Raw genomic sequence first — 25024 nt, 5'->3', positions numbered from 1 at the left:
TTTGCCGCGTCAAGGCCGTAAACCCATTACACACATAGAGTGATTGCGGCAGCCCCACTGGGGGAATAAGTAATTGTGCCTGAAAAATTTTAATTGCCCTGAAATGCATTCTAAATTACACTACCTTGTTCTCAGACAGAAGTAACGTCGCTGGAGGGCCGGGATAATGGTGGAGTGTGGGGTGTTCGCTGAACATGAGACTACCTTGCTTTTGTTTTATTACTGATTTCATCCTGTGTTTCTCACGTCTTCCCACTCCACACTGAAGGTTCACTGTTTATTGCGTAACGTTACAAACTGTTTGAGGGCAGAAGAAGAAACTCTGACACATGCTCCATCATCTTAAGTGGATGTGGCAAACCTGTTGGCAACGTCTACTTATTCACACATTCAACAGTCACCGAGCAACACAATAATTAATCTGGAGTCATGTTTTTATTTTTTTTGAACTTCTGAAAGATTCATTAAATTCACCACAAAGCCATGTTACCTGTGTCTGTTTGATGTCGAGTGGTACAGTATATGATTTCAGGTGAAGAACCCTTTACATTGTGACTGTGTTTACATTTTCTCTTTGTACCACAAGATCACACAATAATATGAGTCATTAGTGGAGCAATTCAGTTTCAGCTATGTCCAAATAAGCAATAATAACAGAATCCAAAGGCCTTAATAAATCTCCATTGTTTAATCTATAGACACAAGTATAAAAAAATAACAAAGAATTAGCGATTATTCCTTTAAAAGTAACCTGTTAATTCCTGCACCACCTACACTGTGTGTATGAGATGCTTATGGGTCTGACAGATCAGGGTTGAATGGAGGAGAGGAGATGGCGATGAGTTAAGTGCCGTTTGAAGAAGAAGGGGGTGAGATGTCCTGGGGATACCGAGCTGCTGGTGGTGGGTTGCGGGGGGCTACAGGCGGCGAGTGGTCTCATGGCTAATTATCTTTATTGTGCTTCCCTGGCAGTTTTTCTGTGCAGGGCCTGTCACTGGCTCCTGTGTGGTAAGCTCTGCAGAGTCCTCCTCAGTGGCCCTTGGCTAATAACCTCTTAAGGAATCAGGATGAGGTCACAAGGCTTGGAGGCGTTGTAGTGTTTTAATTCCTGTTGGATTCATCACACTGCCAGGGATAAACAAGGACGAGTTCCAGCGCTCCAGGCTTGACTAGCAGACAGTAATGCAGGATGCAGGATGTTTGTGGAGGATCACACTCGGAGATGGACACCCTGAATGTGCACGCTCCAGACATACCGAGCACGAGTAAAAGTTCTGCCTGAGAGCTATGACTGCATCTGGGTACGGAGAAACCATCGGGGCCCACAGGGTGGACCTCACTCACCTGCCTCACAGGCTAAAACCTCCTCTTCTCTGATTCCCACCCTCACTGTGGGGAGCTGTGCGTGGTGGGTGGGGTTCACTGACGAGCCCTCTGCTTTGAAAAGTGAAGCGACCACTGGGCAAAAAAAGGAGAGGCTCTGACAGCTTCGATGCTGCAGAAGGCAATAGCTGGATGTTGTTTTTCTGTGTGATCCATGACAAGCGCTGAGTTGAATTACCTTTCATTCAAATGCTCACTTGCACACTCTTTGTCTGGCACTCAGGGAGATTTCTGATGATTTGTGTTTCGATGTGAGAGCTCACCACCCTGCTTTGACCCAGTGGTTGTTGCTGGGGTTTGCATCACCTCCAAATATTTTTGTGAAATTCAACAGGGGAACTCCATCACATGGCTGGAGATTGGACTTATGTGTTTGCAGAAAATCAGTAAACAACATTAATTTCATATGAATTAGTGAGAAAGTACAAAGTGGCAATTCTCACGTGGCGTTCTTGTCAAGCTGAGGAACTTCTGAGGTTAAAAGTGAGATGTTAATCAAAGTTTTGAGCTGATGACTCCAAATCGTTTGACAGAAAGAGTTCTGCTTGCCTCACATCTTTCATAAAATACATTCTTCTGAGAGCTTTACTGAATAATTTGTCATTTTCTAACTTGTGAGAGAACTTACTGAGGCTGTTAAATGCTGAAGGGTGGTTAGCCTGCCGACTCTGTAGAAAAGACCTTTGTGCTGAATACTTCTGCAGAATTAACACAGGAGTGAGTTGATCTTTGTCGCTTCGGGGGAAACCGACACCGTAAGTAAAGCCAGATACAGTTTGAAAGCACCCTGAGATCATACACTGTCTCTAATATCAAAAAATGTCCACATGGATAATCTTAATGGGATTTACGTGCATAAATTATTCAAATTTCTCCCCAATGCTTCTCTCCTGGCAAGTGGATGCATAAAGCACAAATGGTGATAAAACTAAATCTTATCACTCCATGAAATCTTTGTCAATTTTTCAGTGTCTTTTTGCAACTTAACAATTGAAAGTGAACAGAAAGGCAAATGTGTTGTAAACTGTTTCCTCACTGGACTGTGATTTTAAATCTAAATGATGTCCTGAAATAAAACGGTGTGTGAGTGGGAATATTTCAGTCAACAAAGTCTGTCCGAAACAAATTGTTTTGAATTCAAATTTGTTGAAACAATATCTTAAAACTTTTGACTTACTTTTGCACTTGCATATAAAATACTGCATTTGTATGAAAGTATGTGTCTTCCACTCACTGATAAGGGTCATATCTTATTCCCTTTATCGCTCAACATCACACAAGTATATCACACATGCTAAGAATTTGAGCTCAAATTATTACATCATTAATATTTTCATCTTCCACTTAGCAAATTCAATTTGAAGCTGCAAAATGGTGGAGAATAGACAAAGAATTGGTCTCAGAAATGAGCAACACAGCCGCCCGCTGTGAGCCGTCAAATCATCGTGATTGCTTGACTTTTTGAAGACCCTGCCACATGGGGTCTCCTTTAATAAAGCAGGAGCTCTGCTAAAGCTTGGTGGGGCACCTACTTTGATACCCAACCCAACATGGCTTACTGTGACAACACGTCACGGGGGGTCTCTGTGAAGCTAATCTCTAATAAGGGATGAAATGCTGCTTCTGAGGAAGTGGCTGAATGCCAGTTTACTTTGTTCAGAACTGTTTTAAGATTGACTGCTAATGATGAAGAAGAAATCTTAATGACTGGTGCCGTCCACTCATGGCTTTGCTTCTCTTCACCAAGCAACAGTTAATTGTCTGTTTAACCACCACTGCTTTGCAATTTTAGTTCATGGGACATTCCACAGATTCACCTGATTCAATATTTTCTTATTAAAAGAAGAGGTAAATCATTTGTGTCCTCATAATAATCCACTTTTTTCCCTTTTGCAAGTAGTTGTCGGATCAGCTCCAATCATTCATTCATTCGTCCCCCGCTTTATCCTCCACATGTCGGTCAAGGGGCCGATGGTGCCAATCTCAGCTGACACAGGGCGAAAGGCGGGGATGTCAACCCTGGACATGTCACCAGTCCATTACAGGGACACACAACCTGTCACTCTCACACTCACACTTATGGTTGTCGCTGGATGGTTCAAACGTTTCCTGACTCTGTGTTGTGTCATTTTATTCAAGATGAGCAGGAGACAAAATTCCCTTTTACTTGTGACATTTACCGGTGCCTGAGAGCCGTGCTTCATACAGATACACAACAGAAATATTACATTATGGCAAGTGGAATAACATGCAGAAAGGCCCTTGTTCTGACCAGGTCACCAGTTAAAATCAAACCGAATCAATGAACACAAGAAAAATGAAGGCTGCGATGACGGGTAGTAGAGTCAAAGTTACCATTATTATAACATCTAATATCTGTCAGAACCCCTGAAATCTTCACATAACAAACAATCCATCCCAATCCAATTCAATTAAATTAAATCCAACTTTATTTATAAAGCACTTTAAAAACAACAGCCGAAACTAAATGCTGTACAGCAGAGATAAGAAGTAAATAAAATATAGAAAAATACTACCTCAAAGTCCTGAAGACAAACAACAAAACAGACAATAGAACAATAAAAATACTGTAGAGAATATATATAAACAAATAAAAAGTGACCTCATACTGGGTCAAAAATGGGTTTTAAGATTTTAAGGTTTTAAAACTGGACATTGAGGTGTGTCTAACATTGTATCTTTTTTTTAAAATCTTTAAAAGTAAGTTCATGTACAACTATGCTTGTGTTTCAGGAAGTAAATATAATTTATTCTAAAACAAACAAACAAACAAAAAGAGCCACTGACAGGATTGACAGGTATGAAAGCCAATCACTTTCATCCTGAATGGTTCCCTCAGAGAGGGACAGGCTCATACACAGCGATACTTTGATTGATTGATTGATTGATTGACACACACTCACGCGAATCACCGTTGAATACAAACACGCTGCGCTTTATCGGTGTTTTTTATTGGTTGGCCCCGAAAAAAAAGTGCGTCGGAACTTCCGGGCACCTGTTTAGTTAAACGATGAAAGCGGGACAATTTGGTGGTGACACTGTAAACCGGACGTGTCTTTCAGGTATGTGTACTTACTTTGTCTCAACAATTCTCAAGTGTTTACAGTCTGTTCTGTGCTACTTTTCTCGGGATTAACGTGTCACAACGTCACAATGTTTGTGTGGCACTGTGTGAAGTGGGAACTCTCCTTCTACCTATTTCTGTTAAATTAGTGTAGTAAATAAAAGATACCAGAATATGTTTGATATTAGATATTTGCAATTATTTTAACTGAAATTACAATTGCGGAATGTTAATTTTTATGTAATTGTTGAAAAACACATTTAAAATGACTACTGTGTGTGTACATATTTTGACACAACGATTTTAGGCTTGAATAAATATTGCGTCTATTGCGATTTAAAAATGACAGCAAGCAATACTGCGATTTTATTGAAAGTTGGACTGGTCTGATGTCTGGTTTAAAGCCAGCCTCCACTTAGTTTTACAATATCTACAGTGTATATATACTAGGATTTACGTTGAGAGTGTGCAATTTCAAAATAAAAGCAACAGGTGTGGAATTTCAAAATAAAAGCCCTCTGAAATAGCATAATTAAAATATATTCCACCTAAATCCAGACTGTTATTTAAAGGAAACTATCTGTTCCCACAAGCAAATCCCACTTCACATTGATAGTCGAGAGTGGCCCTCACAAAATATCATGCCATTCTGATGTGGGATTTCAGAATAAAGGCCCTCTGAAATAGCAGAATAGTTGTAAAACTATTTTCCACCTAATTCCAGAGTGATGTAAAAAGGAAACTACCTGTTTCCACAAACAAATTTGCATGATAAGAAAATACTTAATACTTAATAAAATCAGTTTACTTGCTGAAATATCTGTAAAGGGCTTGTGTAAACCGTAACATGCAGTATTCCACTTGCCAAAAAGCAACTCCTGTACTTTGTGGCTGAAGGATTCATTCTGCTTCAAAAATCCTTTGTTTCTTTGAAGAGGGTTTGTACTTTCTAAACTAAAGCCCACTCAGCCCCAGGGGTGCAGGTATTTCAACAGGTAAAACAGGATACGGACCCAAATCAGTTTCTGGCACGACATGTAGTGCATAAATATTTACTCACTCTTTCCAGCGGCATAATTATGGCAATTTGTGGCGTCCATGGAGCTGATAGGAAAGTACACGCTCCACGTGATCCTGCCTGGGAATCCACAAGTTTTTAAGTTCACTTTCACAATAAAATATTTTGGTAATACATACTCGCAGTGTTGGTATTTAGACTCGGTAGACAGAGCTGGAATTATATTAGCTGGACAGGTAAGCAACCAGTAGCACAGCTTTTTGGCAAACGATGTTTGTTGACGGACACATGCCTTATCTTTACATCCTGTCTCTTCATTTTGTGGGACTGTAAAGCAGCACGTACTGAACCCTGAGACTGAGGAAGCTCAGGAACTCAGCCGTCATTCATCTCATTATTTATATCTGTGGTTTCCTTCTGGGATCTGTCAAACTTATACATATGTGTACACTTATACAAACTACAATTTCTCCATTATGTTCATTTAATTGCTTTAAAGATATTAAAGGTTAAAATATGATCACTCTCATAAATTAAGACATTGCAATTCTCAGTTATTAAAAATGTTAATAACGTCATTATTAGCGCTTTACTCTTAAGTTTAAGTTAAACACTGCAAAGGGAATATCTTTAGATTGTGAACTGTTATTGGTATTTAACTAAAATTCTTTTTAACTGCACCAGTGCTGTTCCTGCTATGACAGGTGTCTAAACTCTTATAGTGCTCAAACTCAAACTTTCCTAACTGTATCTTCAAGCACATTGCTGCATATTCTTAAAGCCGAATTAATGAATGCTCTGTTTCCATCAGTGTCAATACACGCCCCCATCATGTAGTTCACCAACAACATATAATTTATCCCTGGAGACATAACCTGCATCCTCAGAAAATACTATCCAAACCCATCCTTTACTTTTTGAGTTGTGCTTGAGACAATTGGAGGTAGTAAGCTGTCGAATCAATGTCACATTTTTCTCACACGAGAATGAAATCTAAAAACAAACAAGCAGAAGAGCAGTCTCTTTGGCATGGTAACTTATTTTGGATTTAGTGCGTGGAAACATGGGCCAAACAGACAATAAATGCTGCTGATGATCTTGCGTTCAGAGTCTGCCATGGCCTTTGTAACAGATGAAATTATGAGAGACCTTGCAGTGCAGTACCGGGGCTCAGCGCGGGATTAGGAGCAACTATCTCAAGGCTGTGCTTCTCAGATAAACGTACCTACAGCAACCTTTTCTCAAACACACAATTACCCGTACGCTCCCTCCCCCGATCCCCTTCACCACCTCCCTTTTGAATTTCATCAGGGGCTTAATTAGTACACAAATAAAACTTCCCTTATCTCCCTCTCGCTCTAATTGGCCTGTCTTAAGTCATGCCTGGTGAGCGTGTGTTAGTGTGTGAGAGAGCTGGGGCTCCTGTAATTAGGGTGACCATGTTCACCTTTCCTCTCAGACACGCGGGGGCTCCGGGAGCCTATAGGGAAAGTGGGGCTCTACCTTGTGCTACATAAATGTGTGTGTGTGTGTGTGTGTGTGTGTTATATGGGGGTGTGGGGAGGTGTACTCAGGATTATTGCTCTGCAATCATTCTCGGACAGTCCCAGCGGCGTTCTCATGAGCCAGGAGGGCTTTGGGTGCTGCTGGTTCCCACTGAATTGAAGGGGCATCATACTTTTTTTTTCATCTCTTCCCCCCCCCCACACACAACTAGAGTGTTTATCGATTACCTTGGCCTGCTTTTCTACAACTTAATATTGGGTGACAGTGCACCGTGTTCTGACTGTAATTAGAGTTCAGCTCTAGGGTGAGGGGTTTGGTTGGGGGGGGCAATTAGAAACCTTTGTTATTAAACTTGATTCATCTTCCTCCTCTTCCCTCCTCTCCTCTCTCTGCTCTTGGATGCTTACCAAGGGTATCGGGCCATCCGGCCTCCTGAAATTGGCTAACCGACAAATTATCACGTTTGCTGCGAGACTTCCCCCACCTGCCCCCCTCCCCCCCCGCCGTCCTCCACCCTTAACCCTTCCTCCCAGGTCTGCTCCCCTCACGATGCCAATAACACACAAGCAATAACTGTAAAGATCCCCAGTCAAATTCACTCAGATGCCTGCACTTACAATCACAACAGAAGTCCTCTGGAGCCACTGCAATTTCTCTGTTACACTATATGGCTACACAGGAAAATGCTTTATGTTGGATTACATGTGGTTACATGGGTTTTATTTTTCAGGGTCCTAATGTTAAATATTTCTGTCATAGGTGATGTAATTTAACATCCACTTAGGGGGTTGTGCTTTTTCCTTTTTCCTTTTTAAATGCCATATTAAAAGAAATCTGGTGACATATATCAATGTAATTAGGGGGAGGAGACATGAAACTAGAGAAGATTTGGTGGGGATCCAAAAGCAAGTCCAGATTTTGAAGAGTACTTCTTATAATGTACATTAATGTGTTGAAATTGGATGAATTCAGTCTTAAGTTAGGGTCACGTCACAGTGTGCATGTCTGTGCTTTAAAGTGCATCAAATTAAGGGTTAGGATTAAAGTTGAACCATGTGACAATTTTTTGAGCTACAACTAACGATTATTTTCATAATCGATTAATCTGTCGATTATAATCTCGATTAATCATCTGGTCCATAAAATATCAGAAAACCTTAAAAAAGGTTGATCGGTGTTCGTCAAGCCTGGAAATGATGATGTTCTCAAATGTCTTGTTTTGTCCACAAACCAAAATCATTGACTTTTAATGATTTCTTTGTTATCCAGAGCAAAGAAATGAAGAAAATCCTCACATTTAAGAAGCTTAAACAATCGGAAATCTTGTTTTAATCATAAAAAATGCTTCAAACCAATTCATCGATTATCAAAATAGTTGTCGATTAATTTAGTAATCGATTAATAATCAATTCATCGGTGAATCGTTTCAGCTCTAATAATTGTAGTTCACACAATTGTAGTTCTAGTGGCAGTCACTGCTATTGTAATTAGTACTTGAGTGCAAGTTCACACCAGCATAATCCGCTTGTCTTTAGTCTGATGTGAGTAGAGTGGGTTTCGCTATGTGAGATTATGTGTGTATGGACAAATATGAAATTATTATCTTATCGATTCATTTGTGTTTTTCATTTTGTGAAACTCAACGAGGAAACAGCAGCGACGTGTAAGGACCATTATTATTATTATTATTATTATTATTATTATTATTAATAATATTATTATTGTGTTTCGATCAAGTGTAGAATTGGACGTGAGCATGTGTTGTCAAACTCTTGCTTATCCAGTGACTTTAGTATTTTAAAGTAACATTTTAGATCCGCGAAAGAACTTAATGTGTTTTGTTCCATTTCTAAATGTGCGTAACAGCAGATGTAACACATAATGCCAACTAAAGAGAAATGAAAAGTCATGCATAAGGCCGTGTTTCAGTAGGAGCTCGTTACTATTAAATTGTCCAAAAGATTCACTTGTTACTACATCTGTTACTGCAGTGCTGAAGAACAATTTGCTGCTTAGTTAAACACAAGATTATTATTTTTATACTGATTCAGCCTCACAGTCTGACCAAGGTGCAGTAAATAAAGTAAATTCATTAGCATTTAATGACTATACATACAGATAAATCAATCTGTGAATTCTTCTTTAATCAAGAAATGTCAGATGTCATGTGTTTCCCAAACCTCAAAAATGATGACTTGTTTTGTTTATAAACTAAAGATATTCACTTTATCGTCAAAGACGACGAAGAAAGCAGAAAATATTGACATTTATTTGTCAAAATAGTTCACAATTCATTTTGTAATTGATTGATAATTGACAAATTGTGGCATTCATGAAGCAACTGCTGGTGATAATGTTTATAAATGGAGTCGTCATTGTGGTGTCACTCCTGTGAACCAAAAAGTTCCTTCAACCACCAGCAATAAAACTGTCAACTTATTGTTTTCTTATTTCTTTTCTGCACCAAACGTTGTTGGTTTGAGGAGGTGATGTGAGTTGACAATACTCCCCCCCCCTCTCTCCCTCTCTCCCCCACTCCTCTCCATCTTTCTCCCTGACCCTCTTCCACCATCCCTCCACCCATTCTCTGTCTCCTCCACAGTCTCCAGGAGCTTGATATGGAGCTTATGGGGAAAAGGAGGAAGATCAATCCTGGTGTCAGCAGCTCAGCACACATCTCTCCCAGTAACGGCAGGACAAGTGTCAGCTGGAGGAGAGGCAGCGGCCATGCAGAGACAGAGAGGGAGAGAGAGAGAGAGAGAGTGAGTGAACGAGGGGAGGGGGGAGAAGAGGGGATGGTGCTGGGCTGGGGGGGGGGGGGGGGGGATGAGAAAGAGAGCCCTCTGCATGGCAGCCAAGCGAGTGAGCAAGCGAGCGGCGCAGCCCAAGGGAGTGCACCTCCAGTAGACAAAAGATCAATTCTCTCCATTTCACTCTCAGCTCCTGATAACAAGCAAAAGTTCAGCAAGCCCAGGAGCTGTCTTCCCTTTGAAATGTGCATTCTGGTGTGTTGCACACATGCCGTTGCACAGTTACGCTCTCCTCAAAGTGGCCTACACACACACACACACACACACACACACACAATCACTTATTCACATGCTTAAATTGAGAAGTCCAGTGGTTTTAATAGTGATTAGAAAGGACTGTTATATTTTTGTTTTCTCGCATGAGGAACAATTAATGGTGATGTCCAGTGTCAACATTTTTAGCGGGTTAAATGAACACAGAGAGGTTTCGTGTCTCTGAATTCCTGGTTGAGATACAATTGTTTCCCTGACCACGATGCGTGTTTTCCAAGTTTGTCATCAGCTGCGTGCAGCACTTTTGAGATGTTACAAAATGTCCTTCCTGCTGCAAAAAAAGCCCTTGTTGCATTTGGTTCACGATACAACACACACACACACACGCGCACACACACACACACGCACACGCACAGGCGCAGAGAAAACAGCATCAGACAGGAAGCTGCTGCATTTGGTCAGAATCAAAACATAATTTGTAAAAGCGTGCCGTGCCAAGTGAGTGTGGTTTGGATCTTGATTGCGGGTAACATTGTTATTGGCAGAAGGCTACGGTCACTCAAAGCAGAAACATGCATTTTGAGGAGCCTCGTTTTGTTTTTCCTGCAGACACAAGTGTTATTGATAACGGTCTCATTTGGGCGAGTTTATGGAATATATTGTTTCCTTCCTGTTTGTGCTGGTGCTCAAGTCACAGCACTTGCTTTTGTTGAGATTTTAAGGGTTCCCTGAAAACCACATGTTTGTGTGTGAGCCCCCGTATGTTCCTCATTAAAATGAACAACTTTTTCAAACTTCTAAATTATTGAGACAAGATTTATATCGACCACTCCTGATCCAACACTGACACAATCTCCTGATGTGCTGTATTTAACAGTCTAACTATTTTAAGCTTTTTCATCTTTCCCACTTTCTCTAAAAGTCACATTTATTTAGGTCACTTTAAAAAAAAAAAAGAAAATGTTAACATCTTGCCTACGTTGCTAAGCTTGTCGTGGTGGCCAGTTTGTTTCCTTCTCCTGTTTCTTGTTACCTGATGCGTCGTCATTGTCAGCTGCATTGTTACTCTGTCTATGAAGGTCTCTAAATCTCCATGGAGGCTGATGATGTGTGACAGCTCTGTGGCTGGTTCTGTTTAAGACAACCACAAACACAGAGCAATCCTGTGGAGGTTAGGGCCTTGCCACTTCTCATCAGTGTGAAACCCCGAGAGCAGGTCACTCTCCCTCACTGACCCTCTGTCTGGACCACAGTGGACTCTCTTCACAGAGGCGGCTGGCCTGCCGTGAGCCAGGCTGATTGAGTTTGGAATTAGTGTTATTTCCATCCTCTATTTCCAACCTGGAGTCCAAATGTCATAACAGTGTTGGTTTAATGTATCCAATGATTATGTTTCTCTTAGGGACGACCGTCCGTGACCTCCAGCAGATGGACTCTCCCTCTTTTGTATGCAGATGTATTCACTGGTGATGTTTACAGATATCACCATGATGCAGACGTCCATCGCTAAATAAGCCCTAATTGCAACACTAGCTGTCAACCAGTCAGTGCTGTTTTTGTCGTGTTCTTGCTGAAGAGAGGGACGGCCAGTATCACACAAGTGACCTTTTACATGGTTTTCAATTACCGCCAGAGAGGAGAGACACGGAGAGGTCCCTGTAGTGCAGCTGTCTCTCCAGAACATCTGCCCATCCAATGTGGCAGTGGCTCCTCTCCCCCCCCCCGTGAGGTTGCTTGCCCTGCCCAGGATGGGCAGGTGTGTGCTGGGCCGGGCCCCTCTGTCATTAAGAGGCCCAGCTGTGCTGTCACGTCTGGCACAGAGGCGGGTGTCATCCATGACCCTGTCTCCGCTCCCTCAGAGGGGCACACGCAGACCTTGACAGGGCGGCTGAGGGTAAACCTGCGCGTGGAATATCTTTGAAGGACGACCATGTCGTCAACCTCGTCGCACCCTGGTGGGCGCCACCTCCGCATGCTTGCCTACCCTCCTGCCAAAGTGCAGGATGGGCCCTCGTCAGCTGTGTCAATCAATACGAGGCAAGAACATCACACCGCCCCTCCTGCTGTGTCCTTTCAAACAAATGCACTTGAAAAGAGGGACAGAAAGCTGCTAGGTGTTTTCTTCAGTGAGCAAAGGAAAGAGAAATAATAATAATAATAATAATAATAAATACAATGATATAATCAAGGTTCAAGGTACCCAATGTGAGTTATTCAGTCTTATGTTCTTTTCCCCAGCTTAAGTGGAGCCAAAAATATTCATTGTGCCTGTAACTTACTGCTGTAAGAGTGAGTCAGTGTTGCTGCCAGTGCACGGCAGCAGTCGTGTCCAGGATAAGTCATTAGCATTTGTGTCCCTGTTGGCTGCATCAGATGTGTCAGCAGCTCAGTAGTTTATGTTTTCCAGTGACAAACATGTTCTATAGAGATACTAACATGCATCTCACTCGTCTCCCCAGGTTCTATTCGCGCCGTGGAAGAAACCCGGCGTCTGCGAGTGAATGTTTGGGCTGTCTGTCCTGCCTGCATCCGAGTGTAAAGGGCCCGTCTCACCTCTGGTTTGTGCATTTATTTATTATTCCATATTACTGACTGTTTATTGTCCATGACAGATTGGTGCTTTCACTCAGTAATGTCATGCAAAGGCAGAGGAAGGGACAGATCCTTAGTGAGGTGGAAAGATGCCGAACACGCGCGGCTGAAGCTGAGAAATCAATCTATCGAAGTGAGCGTCACGTGTTCAGTGCAGCTCAGGTTGTGTCTTGAAGCAAAGTGTCGCACAGAAACACACAGAAGCTCCGTGGTCAGATCGACTAAAGGAGCGAGGGAAGACGAGATCACATGGAAATCAGTAACTCGCTCATGGAAAGCGAGGTGGTGAATTTTTATTAGACTGGCCGTGTTGCACAATCACAGCTGTGCCGAAAGCTGATTCATGCAGCGTGCTCAGATTCCGGCATAATCAACTATCGACTCATGAAAGAAAATATTTGTGCAGGGGGAAAACAGTTGTTGATCAGTTATTACTTCACAGCAACACATTAACAGAGACAAGACTAAACGTGAGTATGACACTATCTCATTTAAAAAAGGCTATTTAGCTTGTGATCCACCACATGCTTTGATGGAAAGTTCTGAATGTTGTGTTGTGGGCCACTGGAGTTCTGTGAACCCCTGTGAAATGGTGGATGTGGGTGTGGGACACATACTGGAGCTTCTTCTCAGTGGCTTTTTAAATCATCCAGCAAATATTTCCAAATGCAGCTACAGTTACAGAAAATAAGAGAGAGCCACCGTCGACAAGGGTCAAGAAATCTCCATGAAGATTCTCTTTCCCTCTTTCTGTAAGTGATAGTTCTGTAAGAACATTTTCGACTTCACTGTACGTACAGTACACAATGTTGCCCTGTTTGGTTATGGTAATTTTAGATTGATGGAGACAGCTTTATTGCCGATAAGATCATATTATTTTTCTCAAAACTCGCAGGTGTGTTCAAGTGTCACACCGGTACATTGATGATTTGACATTATATTTGTCAATTTGTGAATATCAGTCCAAATAATGGACAGTTCAGCAGTCTTGTTTGTAGGTTAGTGGAAAAGTGATGTTTGCCCCGTGTGTAATGTTTAAAGAAATCGGCTGTGCTGAAAGTTGCCAGCAGTGGACGTGTTATATTATCAAGCAGATAACATGTGTAAGAGTTTTACGACTGCTGTTTCCTTCATAAATGCTTAAAATAAACCAATCATTTGACCGATTATTAAAGATGAGACACTGATGTTGTTCAGTGTAGTGACACGTGCAATATAGTGGGGCCACTTCACCCAAGACTTAGGCGTGGGCGTGTAGAACTGTGTGACTGTGTCACTGTGTGACTGTATCACTGTGTCACTGTGTCACTGTATCACTGTGTGACTGTGTCACTGTGTCACTGTCACTGTGTGACTGTCACTGTGTCACTGTGTGACTGTTTCACTATGTCACTATGTCACTGTGTCACTGTGTCACTGTCACTGTGTGACTGTCACTGTGTCACTGTGTGACTGTTTCACTATGTCACTATGTCACTGTGTCACTGTCACTGTGTGACTGTATCACTGTGTGACTGTGTCACTGTGTGACTGTGTCCCTGTGTGACTGTGTGACTGGAGCAGAACATATTCCACCAGTTGCCCTCTTGTTTGCCTCATCACTGACTCCTCCTCTTGTGCTCCTGCTGTCCTGTCAGTAGAAGTTTATAATCTCTCACTTAACTCCGATTTAATCCAGATCCATCCAGCCTGATGGGGATGATAGAATGTAACTAAAACCCAGGCGTGTGTGCTGTGGTTTTCTCGGTGTACGATGGAGACGATTGAAACATTTTCATCGAAGCAAAAGTGAAATGCAGCGCGACAATCATGAAGAGTTTGGAGCAACAGACAGCTGAAGTCCTATCTGACTTATTCCTGTTGAAATGATAATGGGTGAAACATTGGGAGCTCATTGTTTCTCTCCATGGTGGCGGCAGCAATTACGTGGCTACAGGATTGTTCTGGTCCTGCTGTAGTTCACCTGGTTCACTAAAACATCAGGTTTGGTGATGTGGAACTCAAGGGGTCTAACTTTGTCTTCACATAAATAAGATGGTGTCCTACTGATCTTATTAGTTTCACCATCTGTAGCAACGCATATAGTATAATAAAGTGACTAATAATGCTTGTGTATGTTAGTTAAGGTTCACCTCCCATCGCTCAATGCACAGTAAATCAAATGGTGTTACATTAACATCAAAATAGTCCATTTGATTATTTAAATGTATTATTATTTGGGAAATACGGACACTGTTTTACATTTAACACAAATTCTGATTGTATCTCGTCTAGAGCTGAAACAATTAATCGATTATTAATCTATTACTCAATTAATTGACAACTATTTTCATAATCGATTTGAAGCTTTTTTCATGACTAAAACAAGATTTCTGATATTTTATGGACCAAACAATTAATCGATTAATCGTGAAAATAATCGACAGATTAATCGATTATGAAAATAATCGTTAGTTGCAGCTCTAATCAGAATTGGTGGTAAATGAACACGTTCAGTGTGTCCCGTCACAACGTTCTGTTTGAGGTGTAACAGGTGATTTTATGAAGTTTAATTAGCTTCCAGTCCAACAGATTCTGCTTCAGTGACAGGAAGCACTGGAAGTTGCCCCCAAAATTCATGCAAGGTGTCATGGGGTAAATGTATAAGGTGGATATAATGACGATATAATGAAGTATCTACACAAGCACATATAGAAACACTGTTTGTTTGCATTTTAAAAATCAAACCCTCTCACGTCAACACGGCTGCATCAAACCAGAGTGCACTGCACTTTCTTTTGACCAGCAAGGAATCAAGAATGTGATGTTTGTTTGGTCATTTTTGAGTTATTGGTTTTCTTCAGTGTCAGTACTGTAATTCCCAGCCTCACCTACAGTGTAGATACACACGTCTGGTGTTATTGGCAGCGTGCCTTCATCCACCGACACCTCCAGCGTCCCTGGTGGCCTTTGTCACAGAAGAAAGAGAATGATCAATATCCCACTTAAACTAGACTTTCAAAGCTGATCGCAGGGCCTCGTTCTGGGGCCTTCTTCTTTAATGAATTTTCTTTCATTCCACACAAGTTTTTAAACATCAAACAATAAATCAGCCAGGGCACAGTGAAATATTTAGATCTATTGACTGTGTTTGAAAAATGTAGAGGGCAAAAACTCTAGTGGTTTGATGCTGATACATTCTGAACACTTTAATCCACCCGAGTGTTTCCTTTTATCTGTCTGGGTTTCTCTAAAAGACGAGAAAGGGGCCTCAAGAATGTTCTCCAAGATCCTGCAACTCTTTCTTAAAGGCTCCTTACCTTCAATTGCTCCTGTCTTAACACAGGGATTCTCAGCGTTTGCTGTTCTAAGGCACACATTCAAAAAATCTGAAAAAACAAACCATAAAAAAAATCAGAGATTCTGTGTGAAGACTGAAATTCTTGAGCGACTGTTCATCTTTAATTATAAGACCTGTTTCAGAAAATATAAAGTTACTTCATGCTGTAGTCGTTTAACAATATTTTCCTTTTTGTCAATAAATCCCTACATGTGGAAATGTGTTCTCCGTGACACGGTGACATTACAAAGGTTGAAACCATCTGTTTTACGGCGTCGGTGGTTTATTGTAATAGTGTTACATTTCGTCATCTTTACCCCCAAAAACAAACACAGAAACAATGAGGTAATAAAATTTACATCTGTGGAAGTGCATTTGTTTCTTTTTGTTTTTTCCCTCTTTGTTGGAACGGGGATTTGACAAAATATCTTTACCATGAAAGGTCCTGCAAAAGAAATGAAACTGTGTGGATTATTCAAAATACATTCGGCCTCATTATTCACCAAGTTTAAAAGGAGACCCTGAGACTTGATAAAATGTCTATTTTGTCATTTTTGGTCAAAGTCACGTGAAGGTGATCGTCGGCACCTTTGGTCTGAGCCCTTGTGGAGCACTTCCTCTCTCTCTCTGTATCTCTCTCTGTCCCTGTCTCTCTCTCTCTGTCTGTCTCTCTGTCTCTTCATGTGTGAATGCATGTAGTGTATTTTGCATGACTGGCGTGTTCATGTGTGTTTGGCTGGCGTTACATCCTGGCCTTGACGTTAAACATCTGTTTGGTGATTCATTCGCTGCAGATGTGGAATGACACCGAGGCACATCTGCCGAGGCGCAGGCCATCCCAGAAACCGGCCCCTCGTCAGGCCCCGGCTTCACCACCCAGACCACTTCTTTTTCTTTTTTTCCTTTTTTCTGAGTGCGTCATCTTCCCTCCGTGTCCACCACGGCTGGTTCACAAAAGTGACATCTTGTCTCTTTCCCCAATTGCGGATGCTGGAGAGCAGCAGATGCATAGCTGTGGGGAGATTTAGAAATGGCAAACACAATGAAGCTCAAGAGCCGGGGAGGAAAGCGATCCCACGTATACCTTATTGTGTGTGTGTGTGTCCCCCACCCCCCACCATCCCCCCAGGCAGAATTAACGTGCACTAAAATATTCTTTGAATGTACTGCATTTATGACGTGGTGGGACAAATTAGTGCTTGAATTCTTCAATGAATTCACAAAAGAGAAGAAAATCGACACACAAGCGGCAACAAAAAACAAATATTTAGATGAAATGGAATTATGTGCTGATGTTATCAGTTTATGTGTATGTAATTATAAATGAATGATCTTGTTTGGGACCGTGTGAAAGACAAAAACAAACAATTAAGGATGTTTTTCTTATTATTTTCAAGACGGAACACAAGACAAAAACTAATTGATTATCAAACACGTTGCAGCCTTAAAGAGGTAAATGTATTATTTACTGTATTTGATTAAGGAATATATTCAGTAATCCATGAACATTTGCAACAGTTGAAAAAAACCAAAGACATTCTTTTTAATCCAGAGTCTTGTAAATGTTTTCCACATTTCCAAGATTGAGAAATCTTCTGAGTTTAAGTGACAGATGCTTCTCTTCACTACTGTGCAGCGCATCGTAATCACATGAATGAATACAGCTCGACTAATTAAGGTCATGTAGTTGGCTGCATTTTTCAAACAAAGCCCAAGTGATGTGGTTCAGACCATGAGTTGAGTATTAATGTGTCATTTAGGTAAAAAACAAACAAACAAACCTCACATTCATGTTTCCACTTAATTTTAATGTGGCACAATAAGCTCATAAATGGATTTACTGCATTGTCAACCCTGTTGTTACCAGGATGAAAACATGGAGGAATATGACTGTGACGAATTAGACAGAAATAGCCGATGACTAACAAACAGAGCCAAGTGCACACGATGATGTGTTGGATCGCGGTTCCTGAGCTCGCTGTGCATGTTTGGCACAGATCGAGTCCAAGGACACACGAGGCCTTTGATGCTGTCCTCTGGGGCATCCCAAATGTTCCAATGCTGGGCAATGTCAAGTCTGGTTTATTTGCAGAGGTATTGCCCAGCCATTAAACGTGCAACTCATCCATCAAACAAAAAAAAGAAAAAAGAAAAGAAGAGAGAACATTTCAGGAATGCGTTTTTCCTCTTTTGCACGACTGAGCGTTTGAGGTTTGTCAGTAAAACGTCTTCAGGTACATGTGTGTTTTAAAAGGACACAGCGTTTAGTGAGGACACCGTGGGACTTTCCTTCTCCTAGTTAATGCAGATGCATGTGGATATTATCTATAATTTTATGTAAAAAATAATCAAAAAGTAAAATTCTTTATTCGTCACAGAAAAGGTTCCTTTCTGAAATTCTGATAATATTTTTTTATGATAAGGAACTGATTTGACTGCACTTCTGACTGATTGAACCGGTTTGAAAAAGGTCTTCACCAGTAGGTGGCAGTATGATACTTGAGTCTACAACTTTCCATGTCAAGACTCCTCAGTCATCACTTCCAATAACAATTTACACTTTTAAATATACAATCGTAATACACCAGTTACTATACTCAAAGTGGTATTTAATGTAATTATAAAATGTACCTGTATTATTGAATTATAAAACAGCCATATTCATGTTCAAATACAATATCTTTTTTGGTATTTTATTTTTTATCACAGCATAGAATTAAAGCACGTTTTTTTTTTTCTATGCACAAAGCTTTTTTGTGTTTTTTATTTTATTTTTATGAGCAAATATTTTGGCTTCATTGATGAAATTAAAAAGCAAAGGTGGAAATTTGCATGAAGCAAAAATACTACAGCGTCTGACCCCGCCAAAAATAAACTAAATACATTTTTAGTCTGATCTATTAAACACATTTACAGTTTATCCAAACAAAATCCCTTATTATAAACCAGTCCAATTGAAATGCTAAATTACTTCATATTTTAACTTGTTGAAAAGAAATAATATTATCCAGAGAGCATTTATTTTTAAGAAGATCCCACATTTTTATATATATGTATATATCTATATATATATATAGATATATATATATCTATATACGTGAAAACATTTTGTTCTTGTTAATGGTTAAAGCAGTAGGCACGTTTTAACACGAGTTAACTTCTTGGTCGTAAATATTATATCTTAATCTTTTATTCCCCCTTTTGAGCGATAATAAAAATGTGTTTGGTGTAACCCCAGTGCAGTATTTACACTTAATGCTGTGAATCTTTTGTAAACGCTCTCTCTCTGTATTGACAGTAGCACTCCTCCAGCTGGCAGGGTGAAGGGATGGAGAGCTCTCGTAAATGCACATGCGACACCATTTCCCCTCCAACTACAGCATCAATCCCCACTGAAAGCAATTAAAAAGAGGTAGCTGGAATCCGGAGATCCTAATGGGTTAATTTCTGGGCTTGTTGCTTCGCCGATCCTAACCGATCCTAACCGAGCGAATTGTCTTTGTTTGTTTAGCAGCTGAGATAAAGGTTGACTTTTTTATTGACTCTTGCCAGGTCACAAAATGATGAAACTTGTGGCTGCGGCTGAAAACAACAGGTCTGCTGCATCAGACGGAGCGAGAGGACGCCCAAAATATTTTTCTAGCTTATTAAGTTTGTTCTCAACACATTTCCTTTTTTTTTCCATTTTGTTTGTTTGTTATTATTATTATTTTTTTTTTAAAAAGGGAAGGTGCTTGTGCAATCTGCAACATTCACTGCCTCTCCTCAGAATTAGAGATTTATTTTCTGAGGAGGGAAAAAAAATCAATTAGTGCTAAATTTATTCATGGATTTCTGCGATCAATGCGAGTCCACTCAGAGGGGCTCGCTGGGACCTAGTTCATCCCAGTTAATGTGTTTGAAGGGGAATTACCATTGATGTTGTTTTCCCTTCCTCTCAGGTCAAAGAGCATCTCGGAGCTGTCATGGCCCACCTGCCACACGGGAGGACCCTTCCTCCAGACCTGAGCATCACCCACGAGGCACCTGGACAGGAGAGAGCATTGTGAAAGTGCAGCGGCTGATGTGAGGTGAGGGAAAGACAATCGCGCTGGTCGGCTGTGCTGAATCTTACATGGCCACTGTCAGGGAGCCTCTTACTAGAGCTAATTGTGAATCCAATCAAGGCTGGGAATACAGCCTATTGATTTCCCTCACTAAACACACAATAAACAAATACAGAGGGAGAGCATTATGTGTGGATTCGCTCTCATGTGGCTTTTATGTCCATAGAATATTCATATCATCTCCAGCAGCACTATTACGCTGGTGTGCAGGTGAAAAGCAGCGGCTCCTCACACTCTCTTAATTGGCTGCAACCACTTGTAATTTTAATTCACATGACCCGCAATGACTTCTTTATTGTTTTCATAATTTTCGCATACTTCATAATGTTGCTCCCAAGGACACGCGGGGTGATCCTCTGAAATGTTCCTTCAAGGATCTTCTTTTCTCTCTCAGTATTGATTTCAAACAGTTGCTGCACACAGGCGATATTTCAGGTCAATTAGACATATTTGGGCATTTGCAAATCATTTTTTTCCCTCAGATCCTGGGGCTCTAAAACTGCACTTTTGGCCCTAACAGCACAGCTCACATTCTCTGTGGAGCCTGACATTTTGATCTGCAACAGAGACTAAATGATAACCGTTTCCTTGTAAATACTGTTGCCTGCGGGGGAGGGTTTAAATAGACCAAGAAGGACTTTTCACTCATTCACTTGTTTATATTCGCAGCTCATCTGAATGTGGACGGCGAAAGGGTTTAGAACATAGTTTGCATTGCATGAAGCGCTGTGAGTTCAAGGGGAGACCCGCCATTACATCCAATTATTCGGCATCATTTCCTACATTACACTCATATTTATGTCATTTTAACATTTCCTCAGAAAAAGTCGGTTGCAATAGTTGAGTTTGGACTTGGTCTTTTTTCCTGTCCTTCTCCTGTTTTTTGTTTTTCTTTATGAAGAATATGTGAAACGTGTTTCTTTCTGCTCATGTATGAAAGAAACGAGCTGTTTTGTCTTGACATCTGCGATCACTCTCATGAGGACTCCCCTCTCTCTATGTGTCGAACAAAAACACTTCAATTCACTTATTTCTATTTCACACACATCACTGGCTGCTGTCTGGTCGAGGTGAGAGTATTTATTTGAATCTAACTGCTGGCCCTTTGCAACAATTTGAAATGTAAATGGAGGAGGAATTCATTAGTCACTCGCTGATTTTTATTTAGTTTTTTTTTTCCACCGTGTCTGAAAAAAAATATATAGAACAAGTAAATAATTATATTTGCGAACCAAGCTTTTGGCTGGAATGTCAGCGCTGAGGTCTGACCCCTGTGTATCGTCATGACAACCTAAGGTCTCTGACACCTCGTGGTGAATAGATGACAACATCCTCCTACGACGGTGAACGTGGTGAACTCGCAGCGCCCACACACGGGAAGATTTACATGAAGACTTTTTTAATTGAGCTGCAAATGTCGTCATAAGATGGAGTCATTATTTATTTTTTTGCTCACCCTCAGGAGGAAAATGTTTTCATGCAGCAAGAGAAAGGAAAGTCAGCCAGTCACATTATGCCTGATAGGATAATATTACACTTTTACAGTAGCATGCCGAGCCTTTCTCGGATCGCTGATAGTGTTCGGGTTCTTAACGTGTGGCTCCAGGGAAAGATCACACCATGTCACATCCTTATCAAAAGAGCGTTTTGTTCCTTCCTGCACATACACTTCTTATTCAACAAGACGGCCTGTGATCTGCTGTACTTGTGTAGATCTTTCTTCAGCAACCCCCCCTTCCAACCCCCCCAGCCCCATCCCCATACCATTGCTCCGCTGTAGATCAATTGTGTTTGTACTGTATGTGAATGTGTATCAAAGAGTCCCCACAGTCAATGCCTCCACTTATAAGGTAATGTACTGACACAGGCAACTCCACAGGGACTGTGGAGCAGAGCTCTCCATGTACAGAGGCTGTGCAGCACAGTGAGGGGGGGGGGCACAGCAGTCATACAGTATAGAGTGGGAGGAGGAAGCCGGATTGATGAAACACACTTACACAATACTATCTTCAAGTGGAAGGCAAACGTTTAGCAACATGTAACGTAACACAAACGTACGCACGTACATCATCACTGGGATGTTCTTTTTAGTGTGTTAGCCATGCTGATGATAATGCTGATTAATCTCCCATCAAACCCCTCCTCTGTTTCACAGACCGTCAATGAGAGCGTTTCATAACCGCCAAAACACTCTGTTTTTATGTTTTCATCCTGCAGACTTATGCAGGTAGCTGTCCACGCAGCAGGGGAATCATTCCCATACATTTCAATATTATATTGACCTAAAAAACTAGTCAGGTTTAAGTCATAAATCCATAGCTGCTCTTGTCTGAGAAGTGGGCAGCCCCAGCACTCAACAGCTCCTCCTCCCTGCACTGGCTCTTTCACAGCTGAAGTGGGAGGCAGGTCAAATACAAGGCCGGGGTTTTGCTGGATTTAACCCAGCCAAAGGAGAGAAGTGGGAGGATGTAAGTGATGGTCTGTGTGTGTGTGTGTGTGTGTGTGTGTGTGTGTGTGAGAGAGAATGTATGGGTATTTAAAAGCAATAAGGGACATTGTTCGTGTGATGTGTATATGTGATTTTGTGTGAGTGTGTGGACACACACGCCGTGACAGAAGGTGACCCCTGTGTCAGTGGTTTATTATGTCCGCTTCATTTGTGAGGCCAGACTCCGCTGGCTGTCAGTTTTACTGCCTGACTGTGTCAGCTGGACAGAGTTGAGTCTGATGGAGTGTTTTTGCCTCTGAAGCCATCCTGAACAGAAAGGCAGGGAGAGCTATATAACAGGCTCAGTGACAGGTTCTCAAAACAGGCGGGCCATGAATATGCAAGCACTTCCACAAACAGCCGGGAAAAAAAAAGCAAAAAAAACCTGCTTGATGTGGCTGAATCTGAAAATAAGCAATTTTGCTGTTCTCAAGCCGCAGCGCTGACACTTTCAGCATTTCTCTAAGAATCTAACTGCCTCCTCAATTTGACTTCTGCAGCCAGAATTAGAGAGTTTCTCCTCTGTTTCATCACTAAATATTAAATAATGTTTCACTTTACTGTCACAACATAATGAAAACAGCAAAGACGTGTGTGGAGGGATAAAAAGGAATCACAATCCCATGTTTTTGAGAGGTTTTGATATTTGTGCTCTTTTTAATTAAGTGCTTTTACACAAGTAACATGTCGTGATTGATTTGGATAAGGACCTTCTCCTGGCTCCTAATGTGCTTTCACCCTCCCCCTGTTTATGCAAATGATGTGAACATGTGCCTTTGATATTGAAATGATCTTACGGCATTCCTACAAACATTTCAGCTGACAGAAAGGAAATGTGTGTGCACCGTCTCACTGTAAGTTACATCTTAGTCACTCCAGCACAGGGTTTCTTCAGAACTCACAATTGCACAACAACTAATATTATAGCCAAAATGTGTGTGCGTGTCTTTTTCTAGGGCTGTCCCTTTCATTTTCATTACACTTCTTATACATACACAGTCTCTACCCATCTTATTTTAACCACATCCTCTTAAATGTTAACCTTTCCATTGTGTACATTTCCTAAATAAGTTTAAACTAATAATATTTTCTAGTTTACTAGTAATATTTTCATTTTCATTCCCAGTACGGTGTCATTGTTGGGCAGTCCCAGAACAAATGCTCATGGTTTCCCACATTTGCCCCCACACTGCCTCCAATAATGTGTTCCTTTGTACATGTTTTTAAATAAATGAAGTCTACCTGTCTATATTAATGATTTTTTTTTATTATTATAAAGAGAGTTTTGATTAATGTTGTACCTCTCTGTAAGAGTAGATCTTACAAAAAAACTATTTTTCTATCCTTCCTGTCCACACATGCTCGTGTGTGTGTGTGTGCAGCTGAGAGCACAGAGCGGACAGTCGCTCTCAGTCTTTGACAAATATGTTCCAGCAAAATAACTGATGACAACACCCATTAAGAATTGCATTGATTGCACAGACAGGGAACATCCTCATTAGATGAGCTACCACGGAAAACACTGGTGGCAGCAACTTGATTTGATTGCAGAGTAAGCATTAAAAAAATCCACTGAAAGCTCTGCGTTTTGCTTATACGCCAGGCAGAGCTTTCATTTACTTAATGAATGAATGAATTATCTTTATTTACAGTTTGTTTTTTCTTTCACCGAGACACTTTGCAAACACCCTAAAAGGAGTATTTTACATTTAAAGGCCTCTGTCAAATGAGGCCTGCGACAAAGTTTGGTTAGTCCATATTTTTGTGGAAATACCTGAGTAGCACCTTATAATAAGCGACTCCCATGAGGTACTTGGGAAATGTCTGTAAGGCCTACTACCGTTGTACCATGTATTGCTTCATTCATTCGTTATGAAACTGGACCTATCAAATGATTAGAATTTGCATAAAATAATGCTAATAATGTTGTCTTTCAAACGTTTTAAATGAATAATTGTTGCAGCTAAAACTATACTTTGATCTTTAAAGGAAGCCAAGCTCCACCCATCCATCTTCTACCGCGTTATCAGCACATCACATGATGGTGAGAAGCTCTCAAATGTTAAATGTCTTTAAAACAATGAGCAAAACAGAGCAAAATTGATGAGGTAATTATTAATAAAAAGTAGAATTTTAGCAAGTGTTATACTCCAGCTTTTAGTTCATAACAACATGTCTGCTAAATAAACAATCAGACCTCCATTAGCTGTAAAGGATTGGGTATAAAAACATGACCTGTATGATACTGTGTTGGTGCACGTGTGCTTTAACAAGACAAATACAGTGATCACAATACATGTAATAGTAGGCCGTGTGCAGGTCCCAGGAGCCGTAGCCTTGCATGCTGTTTCATGCTCGGGGTCTTTTCAAGTCACCGTGTTGTGCGACCCTCGGGGTTGCTCTGTGAGGTGAGAACAGATCACTTTTCGTACACGTGGGAGTGTGTGTGACTGGAGAGGAGTGCTTTTGTATGACGAGGAACCCACTTAGAAAACGCACATGAG

The 25024-nt window shown here is 41.0% G+C and overlaps 1 long non-coding RNA gene across 1 annotated transcript; it reads left to right on the top strand.

Annotated features, from left to right (window-relative positions):
• The first annotated feature begins 12471 nt into the window (after positions 1-12471).
• LOC131466419 (uncharacterized) lies at positions 12472-24617 on the top strand. The gene is made up of 3 exons (XR_009241422.1): positions 12472-12573; positions 19868-19996; positions 24510-24617. It is a non-coding gene; the product is annotated as an uncharacterized LOC131466419 (long non-coding RNA).
• The last annotated feature ends 407 nt before the right edge of the window (positions 24618-25024 follow it).

Source organism: Solea solea, chromosome 10 (genome assembly GCF_958295425.1).
Source record: "Solea solea chromosome 10, fSolSol10.1, whole genome shotgun sequence".
In the NCBI taxonomy this organism is placed as follows: domain Eukaryota; kingdom Metazoa; phylum Chordata; class Actinopteri; order Pleuronectiformes; family Soleidae; genus Solea; species Solea solea.
The sequence above is the reverse complement of the archived record's forward strand: the minus strand, read 5'-3'. Positions and strand labels throughout refer to the sequence as shown.